At 43.1% G+C, this 19583-nt stretch overlaps 1 protein-coding gene across 1 annotated transcript in view; it reads right to left on the bottom strand.

The window, feature by feature from the left end:
* The window catches only part of LOC149797563 (uncharacterized), a 71229-nt gene that overhangs the window by 14333 nt on the left and 37313 nt on the right, over nucleotides 1-19583 (bottom strand). The window lies entirely within an intron of this gene.

Raw genomic sequence — 19583 nt, 5'->3', positions numbered from 1 at the left:
ATTCTTATAGCCAAACAAACCACAAAGGCATTTTTTTTTCAAAACACAACATTTTTTATTCAAAAATCACTTAACACTAAACAACAACAACTCTAACATTTTTTTTAACAATAATCCAACCATATAACATCAAACATTTTTTTCAAATCACAAACATTTTTTTTCAATTTACAGTCTACTTTAAACAGGGCTGACAACGTTGTGAATGAAATTGTGATTTCCACTGTTGGAAGTCATTAGGCCATTGATGGACACTACGTTTCCTAGCTTGAGACAAAAGATAAGCATAATGGTCACAAAACCATCGATCTACTTTCACATCGTTTCTAGAAGAAGAACGAGGATCAAAATGAGTCACTAAATGTTCTAAGGGATAGCCCAGGCTGCGATGATGCAAAAAATACACACAATATTGTCCACACACCAAGGAATCTGTGCCTTGTAATTTCACATTATTGAATCGGGTGGTCTGAGCATTTCTTCTCATAAAGTCGATGATATCGTCTTCCAAAGGGGGCAATCCGTACGAATCGAAATATTCCACACATCCTTCTTGAGGAAAGTAAACGGCTACCCAGTGGGTTCCTGGGAGATGACTGTCGTCCGTGTTGATCACGTAAGCTAGATGGTCTTGAGGTTTGCGATGAGGGAGTTCATCTTTAGCACAGACGACGGGATTCCAAGAAGCCGTGTACGAACTGTGGTTCAAAAGGTAATAAAGTTCCCAGGTATCCATTGATTTGTGTGCGTTTTTTTTTTTTCTTCTTCACAGGTAATAGTAAGTCATCAATTCGATCCTGACTTTTTGCTTGAAAATGTCTGACAAATAACCGTTTCTTCGTTTCGTCTCCTCACTCTGATTCAGGAGAGCTTCGATACGATCGATCTCTTGAGTGGTTAATGGTGGACAAGAATGTTCACGCAAGTCTTTATACCACTGGTGTAACACGTCTTCGTCCGAGATGAGACTCCAAGCTTCGTCCAGATACTCGTCCAATTTTTCTTCTTAACTCAGCATCAGGCATTTATCGTGTTGAATTTGACTGGGATGATCGTTTTGACATCCATAGCAATCTTTCTTGATCAATTCCGTCATTTTTTCGACCAAGTGTTTGGCAAAACAGGAGATTAAATGGGCTTCTTGTTCTGGCCATCTCGACTTCATCATGACAACTTCTTCGTCTTTGTCTTGGGATTCTCCTTCCACGGTCTCCTCACATTCCATGTCTAAAGTTTCTCCACTAGGTAAAGAGGGATAACAGTCTTCCATGGCTTCTAATAATCTAGAATGACTTCTCTCAAACTGTTGATTTCTATGGTATTATCAAATTCAGCATACAGGATGACGTTCACTGTCTCTTTCACTTCTTCTTTAAACTGAAGTTCCACACGAATCTGGCCAGATTTTATAGGGTGGAAATGTCCCTCGTCGCTGCCTTGATCTGGAGAGAAATCAAAAGCCCACAAAGCGTAGCCTCCGTCATAATCGTCGTACGTAATACCGTGACTGGTGTTGGTCCCTAACTGACCAGTGGCTTCGTACAGGGACAAGTACGATCTCAAGTAATTCTTCTTCTCAAAGTTGGGTTCGAAAGGTCGGGTACACAAGGTTTTGCCATCGCGACTGACTTCGATTTTCTTCACGTTGAAGTGTTGAAAGTTAAAAGGATTTTTTTTGAAGGCTCCGTTAAAGGCTTCATTCTCGACCATACCAAGGATTAAACGTTTGGGTAACTGTCCTTGAAACAGATGATCTTCGATCATGGAATGATGTTGAGCGGGAATGGTGAACGTTTTCACTTCCACGCGTCGTATGGGATACTTGGTGGTCGTTCTGCTCAACGTCTGACTGATGTCGTTTCCCACTTTAGGTAACACTTCCACGCGTCGTACGTAGAGTTTGGCCTCCTCGATTTTGCTTTTAGGATTGCCACCAGTAGTAGCATCATCATCAGCCAACAAATGGAAAGCGGCACTGCTGCGATTCAGTCTCAAGCGGACATTGACACCGTTCAGCAAATATTTCTCTTGCAACCACATGTCCAAATGCAAACGATCCATCAGTTCTAAACTCTGTCTATCTTTGATTTTGTTTCTTCGTTCTACAAATTCCTCATTGGTGTCTGCTTTTTTGGGGGGTCTTCACTAATACCTGTTTTATCAAAATCGTCCGCTTCGTCAGGTTCCCATAGCATGCAAGCATTGAGATGGGTGTTCTTGGTATCTATTCCATACGTCAAGAGATTTTCCAGGTAGGCACGGTAAGGGTAAGTATCCATGCTGCTACTGACCAGTTTGTTATTCAAGTACAAGTCCACTGAGCTGAACAAGGAATGCATGAAATTGTTGACGGGAGTTACTTTCTCTTCGCAGCTTATAGAATCTCCTCCCTTATCTAGAACCTTGACTTTCAAGTACAAGTAACTACTATTCAGATCGATGTAATCTTCGGGCTGTCCCTTGATTTCAAACTCGATGGGAGCGGAATCCGTCAATGAGGAGACGGGATGAAATTCCACCCACTGGGATTCTTGCATCGTCATCATGGTGGGGGGCATGGCAAACAGATCCAGTTCCGACTTGGAACAGGCGCAAGACTCTCGGTGCAGCATTTTTTTTTTTTGTTGCTGTGTCTCAATAATCGAAAACGTCTAAGTCTCGAACGGTTCTTCTTTTCTTGATCTTTCTCGCTTTAGACGTGTGAAGTCTGGTGAAAGGATGTTTTCTTCGTCGTCTCTTTCTGCCTTGTCCTTGCTGAATGCCTGACTCGGTAGCGTGCAGGGCATTTATAGGTGTGTCTCGTCGGCCCAAAAGGTCTTTACCCGTTTGCAGCAAGACATTTTTGCCTGCCCTCATGAAGGCTTCTTTGGGGTTTTGTTTGTCGATGATGACATTTTGGAGAAATTCTTTGCCTTGTGTCAGTGCCGCATCTTTCAAGGCGTGCAATCCGCGTGTCACCATCGGTTTCAACACCGGAGCCACGGAACGAAAGGCGGATTTTAACATATCTCCTAAACCGTGTCCTCGCTGTCGAGCAACCCCTCGGTACACTGGATACATGACTTACGAGTCGTGAGAGAACCGTTTTCGAAAATGGAGTTTCACCGTGACTTTTCCTTTGGTGAATGGAATATTTTGTCCCAGATCTCCTTTTATAGCAATGTTGACCGTGTCCAAATACGACTTGCTGACAGGCAAATAGTGAGGATGTACAAGTTCGCGGTGAACGTGATAAGTGTTTCCACCTTCCTCGTCAGTGACCGTGGCAGAATTTACTTTGAAAGGAATGACACGTAGTAACGGCACAGAGGTGTGTCCCACCACGTTGTACTCCACCACATCGGAGTACACGAAGATCAAATTCAGTCTCTGGTTCAGTTCTACCGGGAAACGAAAATACCTTGCAAAATGCCCGTTGTTGTCAATCTCTGCGATGTGAATCTTTTTGGTCTGCTTATCCGTGACCAAACTGAGGTCTCCACCCAAAATGTCATACAATTCTGGGCAAAATTTAATACGTATACTTTTTTCCTCACTTTCAAATTTGATGAGTAGACGGTGAGACTGTTTGTTGTACTCCATGGTGACACGTTTATTTAGTTTGGTCAGAACTTTGTCAAATGTTGCATAGAATTTGTCAGCGATGGCCTCCACCAGATGTTAACCACTAAAATAATGTCCTGAGTTAATTTTAAAGTGATAAACGTAAAAAGGAGGAGAAGGGTCACCGCTGCTGCGGGGTATTGGGTCCTTCGCAAGAAATGATCTATGTAGAGGACTGCTCGTCATGTTTTGCTGCACTGTTGGGTCCAGAATATCGACGTCAAAAGTGTTTTGAGTTTCAGTGATGTTTTTGATTTGTGTTGGGTGAATCATTTCTACCAAAGCCACTTCCCAATAGGCTTCGTGATCTAAGGTCATGGCCTGAGGTAATTTGGCCGTGTAACAGCACAACGTGTTCTTGGGAAACACCTCCATGGAACTGTCACTGGGTAAGGTGAAGTAGGTTAAGTAAAATTGGTTTTGATGACTCATAATTCCAGAGTTCTGTGGCTGTCCGAGGGGTTACTGGACGTCAGAGGCGTGTCTCCGCCCAAAATGGGGTTGTTGTTGTGGTTGTTGTTGTTGGAGTGGTGACTGGCACTGGCACTGGACACAAGGTTCCCGTGGTTCCCGTTCGAGGAGAATTTCAGGGAGGGATTGGGAAGCAGGTAACCGATGCAACTGCTCAATAAAATGGTCCACAATTGCTTGTCTCCTTGTTGCAAACTCAAATTGGCAATGGCTGCCCCGATGACACAATACACCACGAAGATTTGGCAGAAAAAGCGATTTGCGTTTTAGGCACACGTTCTCCACACCACACCCACAAGGGTTGTTTTTGTAAATCTTGCACAGAAGAACTAGGTGAAGGAGGAGTGGTTGACGTAGCTGCGTCTGTGTGAAAGGGCATGATGGTCACTTCTTTTTATAGTCGATGACATGCGAAGCGTCGATCCAAGAATCAAAACTGGTGGATATCCATTCCAACGTACTTTGACTTCTCTGACACGTCCTTTGCCCACTTTACGGGTTCTGCGTTCGAGAATGCTTTCGATGTCGTACACGTCGTCTTCTTTTTTGGTGACACGTTGTAACTCAGGCAAATAAAACGTTCCTTTGAGCACTTCTCCGTTCATGTCTTCCAATTTATAGACGGCAGGATGACGGCCATGCACTCGTCCAGTGACGCGAAACAATTCGGTCGTTCAGTTAGGTAAGTAACCTTTGTCGAAAGTGCGTTTGGTTTTGCCGATGCGCACCAAAATCTCCTACGGCCAATTTTCCACTTTTCTTAGGGACAGCCCTCGTCGGGGACGTACCAAACAGGCGCTCAAACACCAACACTTCGTTGTCGGGAGTCACGTCTTGCGGGATGCTTCGATGGTAAGATTGGTTGTACGCTTGCACCAGGTGCGGTAAGATGTCGATGTACTTCAGAGTGTGGTGATGCGTAAAATATTTCCACATGCGTTCTTTCAAAGTGCGTTGAAAACGTTCCACGATGCTGGCTTTGGTTTCGGGATTCTCGGTGGTAAAAAAATGAATGTCACGTTTCTTTAATTCTTTTTGGAAAGCTTGGTTCAGAAATTCGGTACCTTTGTCCGTTTGCCATCGAAGAGGATGACGACCGCTTTGTTTCAACACCCGTTGCAGGGCTCGCACTAACTCGCTGCTCGATTTGGAAGTCAAGGGCACGACCCAGGCAAATTTGGAAAAGACGTCGATGACACAAAACAAATATTTGTAGCCACGATTGTAGCTGGCCAAATGAGAGACATCGGCTAAATCGGCTTGCCATTGATGATCGATGCCTTCCACTCGGGTGCGACTTCTGGCAAACTTGCGTCGAATGGGTTTGTGTAAAGTGTAGGTAGCTTGTTCTTGTAACCATAGTTGCACTTGAGGAAAACGAAGACTTTTCAGTCGAGTTTTGGCAGCACGATACAATTTTTGAACTCCTGCGTAACCTGCAGGATGCGAGGGATCGTAGTAAATGCTGGCTAAGACTTTTTCCATTTTTTATTTTTTGTGTTGCTTGGTGTGTTAATAAGGCACCCACTCTTGCAAGATACTACTCTTTTTCTCTTGGGGTATTTTCTTGGATTGTAATGCTTTGCGTGTGCGACCGGCAATAGGTGTTGAAGAGGAGGATGTCTGAGCGGGGGATATCAGTTCTTGTTTCACTTCTGTCTTCACTTCTGTCTTCACTTTCTTTTTCTCTTCTGATGAAGAAGGGGTTGCCATCATCTTTTTAATCCATCCAATTCTGGAGGTAGGTGCTGTTGTTAACTTGCGTACTTTTTCTGGTGGAGTTTGAAAAACTTCTTCTTCTTCTTCTTCTTTTCCTTTTCCTGTCTTGGTCACTGGTACTGGTACTGGTACTGGTGATGGTGCTGGACTTTTCATCAAGGTCTTAAAATCTTTCAGAGTGGGTAGAGTTGTTTCGTCTAAAGCTTTCTGGTGAAAGAGTTGCAGTCGTTGCAAAAGTTGACCGTACTTTTGCGATTTTTCTGTTTCGGACAAATCTTGGCGATCCATCAAGGACTGCAATTCGTGTTGTAACTGGGACATCTCGCTCAAATTGGGATTGGGAGGTAAATGCGGGGTGCGTTGTTCTTGCCACCGATGGTATTCCATCCATCGTTTGTAAGGTACTAAAGCTAGTTTTCGTCCTTCCATTGGGTTGTCAGGGGTCGATTCTGAGATCTTGGGACTTCCGAAGGCCTTTTTATCTTGCTCCCACCAATCCTCCAAACATGATTCCCAAGACTCCTTTCAGTAAGGGGCCTAACAAGAGAGGCAAAATGCCTCCACGTTGGACCAACATCTTCTTCTTTTGACGAATGGGAATTTTCTTTTGAACCATTTGGCGAAGAACGTGACGATGTTTGCTTAAGCATTGTTTCTGGTGTTTGGACAAAGGGATCGTGCCTTTCAAGACGTTCAAACAACATTCGCACACGGTATCGATGACCTCTTTGGAGGCCGATTGAATGAGTTTTTTTCGTAGAGGTGGAGAAGCTTTGGACAGGACAGATAACATGTCCCCATGTTTGACTAAACGTGGTGGTAGTCCTTTTCTTTTCTTTCCTTGGGGTTTTCTGGAGGGTGACATCTTTGAGTCTTCAGGAGCACCAAAAAGCACTGATACCCCCGACTTGGTCACAGGTCTTTTTTATACTGGAACGCGTCGCCACTGATTGTCTTTACGTCGTATCAACTTCAGGACAGGCGTGATACGTCGTGGAGGGGTACGCAACGGACTAAATCGAGCCAGTTCTTGCTTGGACAAATCCAGTAAACTTTGTAACATGCCCGATCTTTCTTGGACTTTGATTTTGGGAGAAGGTACTTTGTGAGCAGCAGGTCGTGGTTTGCGAGTGTAAAGTTGCGTCCTGGCCGAAGTGCCTCTCTTGCAACTAGATTTCTTCTGTGGGCTTTTCTTTTTCTGGGGACTTTTTCTCTGTTTCTTTTTCCGGGGTGGTGTCTGGTCAGAGGAGGGTCCAGCCACTGGAGAAGTTCTTCTTCTTGGGGACCTGGTCTTTTTCTTTTTCTTCTTGGGGCTTCGTTGGACTTTTTTCTTGGGGATAACTTTGGGGGCATTAGGATCCCATCTTAAGAGAGAGCGAATGATGACCCCTCCTAGAGTACCGCTCCCTCCAGGTTTCAAAATGATTTGTTTTTTGGTTTGAGTGTCGATGCGGGGATCGGCCAGTTGGACCAAAGCGACTTTGTTTCGATCAAAAAGCGTTTGGTTTGATGAGGAATCTGAATGATTCCTTGGAGTATTTGACGTGCCGTCACCGTGAACCATCGTAAGACTTCTTTGAGACTAGCTTCTAAGACACGAGCTCGTATTTGTGGATTTTTTTCTCGACTGATGCCATACAAGGCACGAATCAATTTGACGGGAAGATGCGACTGAAGGGACGTTATGTTCACACTGTGTGAGACAGACTAAAAGGGTCTGAGGTTTTTATAGATTTTTTTTATGTGGAGTGAAATTAAGTCGAGGACGGAGACGTGTACAGGACAGGCCCTCCGTCTTGGCACCAGTGGTGAAACAAGTGGGTACGAAATCGCAAATCCTCGGGGGTTGTAGGTTTCAAATCGAAGAGTAAATAGGCATGTGGCGTTTGAGTGGCATCGTCGTACGCCTGAGTCAGCCAAGGTGTTCCTAACTGTTTGGCTAAGACTTGCACTTGCGATTTATCTCGAGGGCTTTTAAACAAGACCACGTAATGCGCATTGAGACTGATGGTGCGATGGGCTTTACTTTGTTGAAACAAATTTTAGGTGATGTAAACGACACTGGCATTACGGTGATGCCCTTTGCGCGTGAACCACAGTTTAATTTCTTCTTCGTCTTCTCCTAACATGTCGTCAAAAATGACCAAATGGGTTTGACGGGAGTCAGAGACGATGCCGTCGTCTTCTTTAGGAATGCCTTCCACAAACACGATGGAATCACCTTGACTTTCTCGCAAGAGGCTGTACGCCGATTGCCACTCTTTCTAACAAAACACGATCCGTTGAGGTGCCCGATCGATCAAATGATGCTTATGTTCGATCAAACGTTTGACGAATTCGGTTTTGCCTGAACCGCTAGGTCCAGCAATGAGCATGTTAAAGGGATGGCGAAGATACAAAGCCTCCCAACTGGCACGATCTAAGTGTTCGTCGATGACTTTGACAGTAGAGGAAGAGGGAGCAGAGACAGCAGAGGTAGCCATAGTGTGAGAAATGTCACTTGTGACACGAAAACAAACAAGACAAGAGTTTATATACTTTTTCAGAACACGTTTATTGAATGTTTCAAACATGAATACGAAAGACAAAAATACATAAAAGCCAAAGGCTTAAGTACAAGAATAAAAGGCACATGATAACCATTAACGTGGAATAAAAACAAGTGTCTGTACAACAACATGTTTTGGGTAATGTTCTAACCAGTTCTATAGTAGGGGGTAAGGTCACACAAGTGTCCTCCCGAAAGGGTCTTTCAGGCCTGTCCACGACAGTCCTGTTCTGGGTGACGGGTTCTTCTGGCACCGTCACTAACACGGGTTGAAAAGTAACTTTTTTCCTTGAACAACTCTCGAGGATACTGGACCACTTCTTGGGTCCAAGCCTCAAAATCCCATTCTTTCCAGGCACGGACATCTGTCCAATGGGGATGTAAGTCACAAGCTACACACACACATCGTCATGCACGTCTTGGGTAGCTAAAATCGAATCTTTTTTTCCCGTAGAGGTCGAGAAGTATCCAGATGAAAACGCAAGGCTTTGAGCAAAAGGAGTTTTTCATGACCATTTAAGGCCATGGGGGTATGGTAAGTACTGATCGTAAAGAGTCCACAAAGAATCGGCTGGTAAACGAAATCCCAGAAAACAAGTCACTAAGACACACACCACTTGTCGACCCCAATTGAATGGATACAGTTCTTGTAATAATCGATGGTAATGATCCACGGTTTGAATATGGTCATTGAGTTCCTTCCACGGAATCTGTTCAATCACTTGTGACATAAGCCGTGGCATGGATTCCTGTTTTTGTACTCTCTTTTTTTCGGAAGCAATACACGTACATTCTACCCAGACATCTTCGTTCTCCAGAAGGAAATCTAGAATACTGTAACCTACAGTTCAAACTTCGATTAGAAGTTTTCTCTTCCACTAGGTAGATTCCATGTAACATATGTTGCTAATCCTTTAACTCGTCTTCCTCAATGCGTTGCTCTAGGTGAATCTCGAAGTAACCAAAATGATGAACATTTCGTTAATTCACTAACTCACTAACAAGGTCTGACCACTGAAACAATTTCTGACGAATCAGTTCTTTTATACCATTCAGGTACCAGTGGTTAAAAATCTGGTGACGTAACGGATGCAACTGTTCTTTACGTTTGACTTGTATTTTGACCAGCTCTCGGTAAATGCGTTCTCTCAACTCCTCAGGCAAGCCCAAAATGTTCTCTTGTAAAGTATCCATAAGTATATACACTGTTTTTGGAATCCTTGGGTGGTGGCCAATAGCCTCGTTTACCTTTGTGCCTGATGTAATATCCACTCATAATCAGTCTTCTTATACTTTGGAACAGAGCATAATTTAAAAAAGGTTGAATAACTTTACGTTTGCGTTTCACTTGTATTTTGATCAGTTCTCGGTAAATGCGTTCTCTCAACTCCACAGGCAAGGCACGAATGTTCTCTAGCAAAGTATCCATGAATAGGTCATACTAAATCCTCTTTGGTCTGACACAAGAAATGTACTGTTTGCACAGACATGGTTTTAATTCATTGTCGAATCTAAATCGTTTCATCACTAATCTACACATTAAAATTCGTTCAGAAGTTTCCTCTTTCACTAAGTTGACATTGCGTAAAAGATGTTGGTAATTCGTTAACTCTTCCTCTGCAATTGAATACAGTACGTTTACAATGTAGTAAATAGAATCATCCATACCAAACCAATTCTTTTTATAACCAGGAGGTCGTTGATCAATGTCTGTCCAATGGAACAGTTTCAACTGAATCAGTCCTTGTATAGCATTCAGGTACCAGTCGTTCAAACACCGGTGACGTAACGGATGCAATTGTTCTTTACGTTTCACTTGTATTTTGACCAGCTCTCGGTAAATGCATTCTCTCAACTCCACAGGCAAAGCACGAATGTTCTCGTGTAAAGTATCCATGAACAGATTATGGTAAGTTACTTCAATGTCTCGGTCCCACTAAGGGTAAGTAATGACAATTCGGTGACCATCGAGCATGTTCTACGTAGGCTGAATCTTGCGGTTCCCAGTAATGAAGTGACACACCGCAACTGAAGCACTTGACTTTATCTCCTTCGCCCAAGTAGAAAAATACGGTTCTGGCTAATTCTTCGGGGGTCGGTCCTCCCAGATACTTAGGCCATTTTCCTTTGAACGATTGAAGACGATTTTCAAAGTCGCAGTATTCCGACAAATGCACAGGAAACGAATATTCGTCTTTCACAGGTTCGTTTCGATGAGGGTTGGGTGACATGAACAGGAGTTTGCTCAGGGCTGGATGACATCCGTAGGGGGGTAGACGTGCAGGTGAACATTCCGCTTTAAAACGAAACCCAGTAAAATGTCCAAGAGGACGAGCGGCATCACTTTCGCATCCCTCAGGTTTGACACGCATAGCATCCCTTTCCATAATAGGGGTAGTGACACTAAAGTTCCCATGACGCTTTACGGAATCGCTAAGGTCACAACGTACAGCATCGTACCCATCGCAAGGCTCACAATCGCATTCCACTTCAGAAGCCTCACACTTGAATTGTGCCTTTCTAAACAACTTTTTTTGTGTTTCTCTGAAAGTATTCATCTTGTTCGCTTGGTCTTGGTAGTCCCAAGGAACGATCGATCTTGCCTAGGGTTCCTTTTTATATACAGATCAATACCGACGTGTCCATATGGTAAGGTGAAATGATTGGGAAGTCGAACTCGCTTCTGGTACACGATTTGATAGACTTTTTCCAAGGGCCGACTGACGATGTGATGAGTGGGTAAACGTACAATCTTGTTCGGTTGATAGGTGGTCATTTTAAAGTTTCCATCCTCTCCGGATTGCAAGGCTTCTTTCAATACCCCAAAGTTGACCACACGACTGGTACGATAATTCAGAGTCAGTCCTTTCACTTTGCACGTCGTGTCCACTTCTCCTTGTTTGTCCCGGTATTCGTAGCCGTAATTTTTGGGACCGCCACTGACGAAACTTAGAATCTTGTCGTCGGGATGCTCGTCTGTCCAGGCTCCTAAACGGTCTCCTTCGATGTCAGGGTGCTGTTGACTCGGGTGATGGATGTAAATGCAACTGTCCGTGTCAAAGTACAGGACGCGTTCCCCTAACAGTTCTAAAGCTTCGTACAATTTTAAACGAGCATGAGCTGTCACGTAAACCGCAATGATGACATTTCCAAAAGGGTCATCTTGTACAAAGTCCAGATCTTCTTCGTAATTGACCAAGATCAAATCCTCGCGAACGACGTCCACGTGTTTCATGTATTTGGTTTTGTCGTGAATCATCTGGAAGTAGCGGGAAGGTTCTGTCAAATATTCCGTCTTGGGTAAACACGGTCATTGTGCCATTTTATCCCACAAGCAATTTAACATCACTTTGGCAAACGATCGCCTGCCTTCGTTTTTCTCGATGTGGTCTAAAGAGATGCCTTCTTGTTCATAGTATTTCTCTTTGAATTGTATTTGGTCTTCGGGAGTGTGACACCAGGAAGGATAGCCGCTGGCTTCTTGTTTCAGTTTCAAAAAGGCATCCACGTAGTCGGCGAAAATGCCTTTCTGACTGGGATCACCCTTGTGGTATTGTTGTGTCTTGGGAAAGTGGCAAATTTCGTACACTTCTAACAGTTGGAATCCCATGTCAAGAGCTTTGAACAATTCTACGCTGACCCAGGTTCCCGTCAAGGCACGTTCTTCCTGCGTGTGCTGGCAAGGCTGGTTTGGTTGCACGTTTCGGCACAGGTACGGCACAATGGAAGCATCAGTTTGCCTTCACAATGGTGAGGTAAGACGGGATGGTACAAGTCCTTGGGAGGCAAAACTTTACACTTGATCAAGCCTTCGTATTGTCGAATGTTTTTCAGGTCGATATGTTCCGTTAACAATTGCGGGTGCCCTACAGGAAAGCGACAATATTTGCACACGTAGGGATACAACGAACACACGTCCAAGTATTTGATTTCTTCTCCTTTTTCTTCGTCGGCTTGGTACAGCAAACAGGTGGCATTGGTCCTTCCTCCGTACAAGCTATCCCTCGGGTTCAGCGGGTCCATGAACTGGTAACTTTCCACGAGGCGTTTAAACTCGGGATCAGTTTTCATACGGTGATCGTACTCGTGTTCCCACATTTCCACCACTTGGTATCCTTCCTGTTCTAACTTTAGGCGCCGCTGACAAGTGTCCTGGTACAAGTGTTCCATGGTTCGTTGTAAAAACTGATTTTTAGTGCTACGATCAGGGTAACAGACGGGACATCCGTGAAATAAGCAACCGTTAAACTCGTACACGATCTTGGGGTTTTCTAAGTCCCAGCCATCGACCGAATACGTTCCGATGGTCTTTTCGCCCCATCCGTTGCGGGCATGCTGAATCCACTTGTCTTCCTTGTCGCACAAGTAATGTAACCAACGTAGGGCTTTGACCGAGTATTGACGTTTGACAAAGTTGGTCGTTTGAGGACTAATGACAGCCACGGTGTTTTCAGGCATGAATCGTTGTCGATACACTAAGGAACACGCTTTGGCAATGGTGCAAGCTTCTTTCAAAGGATCGACCCCTCCGTGTTCCATGAACAGTTCTCGAAATTTTCCACAGCAACGCCGTAAAATGTCCACGTCGGAACGACAATACTTTAGCATTTCTTCCTGAAAGTCGAAAGGGTCCGAGGCGTGAGCCTGGTACCAAGCGTAGAAAGCTTCTCATTGTTCGGTACGCATGTTGTCGGGGTCGTAATAGTGAGCCTCGGATAAATGGGGTAGAACGGTGTGTTGATTGGCTTCCGTATTGAAAAAGTGTGGAAAGTACCCTTTAGCCATTTCTGTCATTCCAAACGTTTTAGGCATTCGACTCAAAGGCATGGCCAAGTAGCTCATCGAATCTTTAAACTGTACTTGTCCCACTTGCATGAAAATGATTTTGGCTCCGTTCAAAGTCACTTTAGGACGCTCGGTGCCTTGTTCCGTATAGTATCTGAGAAGAAACTGTCCATCGTATCCGGAGAAATTGTGAGCCATCACTGTGGCATGACGATGACAATCTCCGTAACGTTCGATGTCCTCTTGGCTCCACGTCTTGTCGATGGGGTCTAAGACCCATTGGGCAAAATCGGCTAATGTGTTCGGTCCCCGAAAGATTTTTTCACGCCCTCCGGGAATCTTGCTGCAATGAGGACAATGACTGTAGATAGGTTCTTGAATGCACTTCTCGCACGCTCGATGAGCCACGCAGAAATTAGGAATGTGAATGCCAGTCTCTTGCATGCATTCGAAATCGAAAAAGATGAAATTGCCTTTCTTCTTGTGACCGTCCTCTTTCTCTGGTGGGGGTTGGTATTTTTGCACGTAGCATTGGTGTTCCAAGTCCACGATGTGGTGACGAATGTGACATTTTTTCTTTCCTCGACATACGTGTGCCTTGGCATTGTTGGTAAGTATGCCTTGTCCACAGGTAGGGCACAATCTCAGCAGTTGACAAGCACATTTCTTCTGTGAACCTTGTGTTTTCAAATGTTGTTGGTAACAGGTAGGGCTGACAAACGTGCGCAGACAAGTTGAACAAGGCACTGGTCCTTCGCTCAGACAGGGTGGAGAGGCCAAACATCCTGGGCATTTCGATCCACAATGCTTGTGTTGCTCTCGATTATTATGGCCATAGTCACATTTCTCACAGTAATAACTGTATCCCAGGAATCCAGTGATACTGGTAATGGTATCGAAATGGTCATCGTAATAATAGACATGAATGTATTTTCCGTCCTTAAAATCTTGGCCTCGAAACAACAGAGGCCCGCGCATTTCTTGAGGGTGCACTTTCAAGGTGTATCGTGGAGCTAGGGCATCTTGCAATTTTTGCATTTCAGGAATGCCACAGGGTGTGTCTTTGGACAGGCCAGCTTGTTGTAACAGGAGTTCTGCTTCGTTTCGTTGTTTGGCTCGGTCCGATTGTTGAATAGTTTTCCAGGCTCTTTTCCATTCTGCCGTGTCGTTCTTGTTGGCATAGGTTCGTCCCACCACGATGGCTCGGGCTAAAAACATCTGGTCATGAGGGTTGTTAATTCGGACGAGACTTGTTTTGGTGTTGCGAAGATCGTCCACCAATAAGACCTTTTTGCGTCCAGTCCCTTGAGGAGGAGAGACGTGGGTCATGTCCAGTGTGGCTTTTCCATCGGTGATGTCAAACTGGTCATTAGATTGTTGCACGTGTTGAATCTTGTCCATGACTTTAGAAGCAGTCAATTATGCAAGGGTGCTGAACTCGATCCAAACAGGGGATTTCAAGCTGTCGTGTTGTATGGAAAGTCTCAAGCGATCGTCTTCTTTGGGTTGACATTGTCGCTTGAGTGCGGTGAGCAAAGAATCCCACACTCCAGTGATGAACCCTTCTGCTTTCTCTAACGGTACTTCAGCCTTGAAATCTTTAAACTTCAGCGTGTATTTGTAAGCCGTGGTTCTAAATTTTCTAGAGGAGCGCTTTTCGGTCTCTCGAATGGAATAGTATTTTTCAGGGTTGACTAAGGGTGACGAACTTGGTTTAGAGGGTTCGAATTCTGGTTCACTCATGTCCTCTTCAAAATCACTGGCATGAATTTGTGCCAAGACTTCAGCCCTGGTACGAGGCGATAGATCACGTTTCTGCCTCTTACTTTCTTCTTCTTTCTTCTCGAATGAATGGGATCGTTTCATCTTGAGTGCAAAACGTACAATGACTCAAGTTTAAACACCATAGGCTAATTTATAGTCATGGCAGACCAACGTATATTAAAGGGTGTGTGTCTTGTCCTTTCACTATTCATTTCACTCTCTAACCGAGCACAACGATGGAAGACACTAGTCAAATCGAACGTTTCGTCAGAGCTTTGCGAGGGGTCATTAGAAAATTCTCTTCAGACCAGCCCACGGACTACTCTCCTTCCTTTCGAGATAAAAGTCAAGATACTTGCTATATCTGTCAGAAGAAAAGGCATTGGTCTTCAGAGTGTCCAGACCGTCAAAAAAGAAAAAAAGGGCTAAAAAAGACAAAAGTCAAGATACCTGTTATTATTGTCAAGAAAAAGGACATTGGTCTCCAGATTGCCCAAAAAAGAAACAAGAGGAGTCAGAAGAAAAGAGGAATTCTTCAAAAGAAGAGAGGGATTCTTCAGAGGAAGAGAGGGATTCTTCAGAGGAAGAAGAGGAAGAAAGAAGACAATTCTATTTACAAGAGACAAAGAAACAGAAGAAGAAAAGAAGAAGGGAAGAAAATGAGGAGAAAGAAGAGGAAAAGACGGTGAAGAAATTCAAAAAACAGAGAGACTAAACAAGGAGAAAGAAGAAGTAAATGAACTTTTTTTTTTAAGTGTTCTGTTGTGAATTGTGAATTGGATTGTAACAATGGATAAAAGAATAAATTAATTATATAAGGTAAGTGTCTTTGAGTTATGATCTTAAAATAAGAACGTACACTCACGCACTCATACAAAGACACGTACTATAGGGGTAAAATGGGGGTTTTTTTTGAGTTATTGGCAAATTGAAAGGCTATCTCTTTTCGAGAAATGTGGGTGGCCCTGAAAAGGGCCTTTATTTGGTGTAGGGGTGAGTTTAAGCAATCAACTTTAGCTGGCTTAAGCCTTTGCCACGGCCAAGGCGTACTTCTGGACTGCGTACTGTTGATGATGATGACGATTTGGTTGAAATCACTAAGGGTGGTACGACAGGCTTAGTCACAGGGTTGACGTGTTTAGCTCGGGAAGGTCGTATTCTCTTCGGTCGTAATAAAGAAGTCTGATACATTTGTTTCAGACTTCTTAACTCCGCTAAAATGTCCAACAGTACCGTGGCCGTTTGATTTTCACCCTCTTGTTTCTTTGCTGCTACTTCTTGTTGTTGTTGTTTTTTTCTTACCTCTTCTTCTTGCTGCTGTTGCTGTAGGAGAAAAGCTTGTTCCGCTTCCTTTTGTCGTTGTATAAATTTCTCCAATTCTTCTTTCTGTCTCTGTCTAAAATTCTCCACTTGCGGTAATGAAAAAGGTAACGAAGGTTCCGGAACAAATTCTTGCGAGGTAAGAAAATCCACAAAAGCCCAATTTAGCTCTTCTGAAAGTAAGTCCAGGTTCCCTTGGGTGGTCTCCACATCTGGTGCACCCCAATGAATCGTTTTCTGAGTTTCCGTCATGTTGAATCACTGTGGCATAGATTGACTGCACACAGGCGCTAGCGAATCTATATAGACCACGTGACGTCACAAACTGCTCTCTTCGGATTGGATGCGGGCTGACTGAATTTTGTAACGCGTGTTCGGATTGGTGAATGAACTCAATCCGTTTCAATCCTTCCTTTACCTATAAATAAGCGCAGTTCACTGCATTGATTCACCTGTTATCGTCGCTTCAAGATGTGGACCACAGTCGAATCATCCACCCTTGTATCTTCAATGATGTTTAGGACGGACATGCTCATGTATGTCCGGTCCAAGTGGACCGTTGTCGACAAGTCAGACACCAGTCTGTGGATACGAATAGTGTACGTAGAAAGACAAGGTTGCCTCAAGAAGACACTGATTTATGGCCCTCGAGTAAGACGCAGCTTGAGGACAAGAAGATGCCGTAGATGCCCTTTATGTTAATGGATACATTAACATAAACCCAAAGGCCCTTTTCAGGGCCACCCATATTTCTCAATTTCAATTGCCTACCCCTTTTTTTTAAAAAAAAAATTTAAAAAAAAAACAATCCCATGTTCAATTCCCCTTGTCCTTAGATAGACCCACACTTTATTCCCCTATGTTCAATTCCCCTTGACGCTAGAGTGGCCCACAATTTTTTCTCCATGTTAAATTCCCCTTGACGCTAGAGTTGTCCACGATTTTTCTCCATGTTAAATTTCCCTTGACGCTAGAGTTGCCCAGGGGTCTCTGTAATGCTAATTTCCATTGACGCTAGGGTGCCCCACTTCACTACTGCCGTCATGTCCGAGACTCTCCAGAACGTTTTGGTCATCAAGAGTACTAAAGCTCCAAAACATTACTTGGCTGAAGCCAAAGCCATGCTAGCGGTACACGTTTGAATCTGTATGGGACATTTGTTGATTCTTTGGATATCATCGGCTCCACTTCATTATATCTGCTGCCAAAATTTAGTAGGGATAGTGCATATGTGTAAATAAACACGCGTGCTCGATGACGCGGAAAAAACAAACGGCAGCCGTATGAACCTCTTAAGGGGTCGTCACATCAAACCACCCACATAAAATGTGTTAATTGCTTAAGAAAATAAATCTTCTACAGTGTTTTACTGGTAGGGCACGTTTGAGTGACCCCGTGGGTAACTTCGCCTGTCCACTGCTCACGCTAAATATTTCTTATATATGTTTACACAGACAGTTTCTCATAACAAGATTCCCGGTGAAGTACCCAATCCAAAATTACTTAAATTACCTCATGTTCACTCAAACATTGCATAAGGATATGAGCCTCAGACACATCATAAGTGAATGGCACGGATATTTATTCTGCAATGATATCATTTACGTGATGTTCTCCACGAACTGTTCGCATTCGCGCCAAATGTTGTTCCTACCCTGACCAAGGCCTCACACATTTTACCAATTGTTAAACACGTTGCAATGCAAGTCGTATAGAGCATCAAAATGCGCCTCTTATAACCAGTTAAAGACCATATAGCACAGGTGTTTTAATCAGATCGAGATTGACTACGATGATTAGTCAAGTGGGCGACACCAAAGGCATTTGCGTTCCCGTCCGAGACAATAATACCAGTTCCAGTCAAAATCGTTTGGCCGAGTCGATGCCAGCATCGATTCATAGATTGCAGATTTAAAGTGAGTTACTGCTACGGACAGGTTATAAAGCTTATAGAACGAAACGATTACGATATAAAGTTTTACCGAGGCGTAGTTCAAAGATGTATCCGATCCCGCGTTTGATACTGACACGCCTATGATGGTAGATCAAGCCTCTGAAATTTTCAATAGCATTCGGAGAGTACAAGGTTTCCCTCAAAGATCGCCTATTGGATCTACGACATCGTGCTTGGGGATGATATCAATGGAAGCTCGCATAGATAAGCAAAAACTCGTAATCCTTGGTCGCATGTGTAGAACATCAGCAAATTTAACGGCTAAAAAGGTTTTCCTCTGGGCTGTTGGAAATTTTATTTTTGACACCCAACATAGCTGCAACTCTTTTGTATATGATGTAAATACTGTACTAAAAAAGTATGATTTAGAAGACTATCTCAACGACTTTATTTTCACTGGAAAATTTCCAGACAAAATAACATGGAAAAACTTAATTGGGACAAGAATACAGATATTAGAGGAGAGAAAACATGAAATGAGTATCAGAAATCCATCAGAGGGATTTGGTAGATTTTTAAAAATTAATCCAGGATTAAAAATGCATCATCTAAGGAAAATAGCTTACACTGACTCAAGCAGAAAAATGGAATATGGGACATTAATTCGTATTGGAGGAATGCAAGCAAGACCTGGAGTGTGTCCCCTATGTGGCAAAATGAGTCATGGCCGTATTTTGCACATTTCGATGAATTGTGCCTTAACCTCAGACGACAGAAACCACTTGATGGAAAGTCTATTTTCGTATATGCTTCCAGTGATTTACCGTGATTTCTGTGATCAGATCGATGATGTTATACTGATTATACTACTTGGTGGTTTAAATGATATATCAGAACGTTTAGAATTTGAGGCATGGATAAATATGATCAGACTATCTACCAAGTATTTCATTAAGATAAAGGATATTATATATTCGATTCAATAGAGAACTCACTCAAAATATAAGGAAAGAAATACTTGTACTGGATTGCAAACTATTTTTGTTGTGAGGATACATTTTCAAATGTTTTATCGTATATATATCTCTATCTAGATTAGTAATGATTTTAATTTATTTATTCGTTTGCTATTGGAAATAATTCAATAAGTAACGAATCTACTATTTTTGTGATTCTATGTATTTAAATGCATTTCTTTTTTGTCTTAAAATCTTCAGAAAATGGAGGAATAAAAGAATATCATCATCATCATCATCATCATCATCATCTCTCTCTCTCTCTCTCTCTCTCTCTCTCTCTCTCTCTCTCTCTCTCTCTCTCTCTCTCTCTCTCTCTCTTGTAACATAAAAGAAATATTTAAATGAGCCCTATATCTGTTTATTTATATGGTACACTAGCATATTCAACTGAAATTTACAATTTTGATGTCAATATGTGAAGCTTTAAAGGAGTTGTATTAAGAATATTTAAAACAGATGG

The sequence above is a fragment of the Sinohyriopsis cumingii genome, chromosome 6 (assembly GCF_028554795.1).
Source record: "Sinohyriopsis cumingii isolate HCF-2022 chromosome 6, ASM2855479v2, whole genome shotgun sequence".
NCBI lineage: Eukaryota > Metazoa > Mollusca > Bivalvia > Unionida > Unionidae > Sinohyriopsis > Sinohyriopsis cumingii.
The sequence above is the reverse complement of the archived record's forward strand: the minus strand, read 5'-3'. Positions and strand labels throughout refer to the sequence as shown.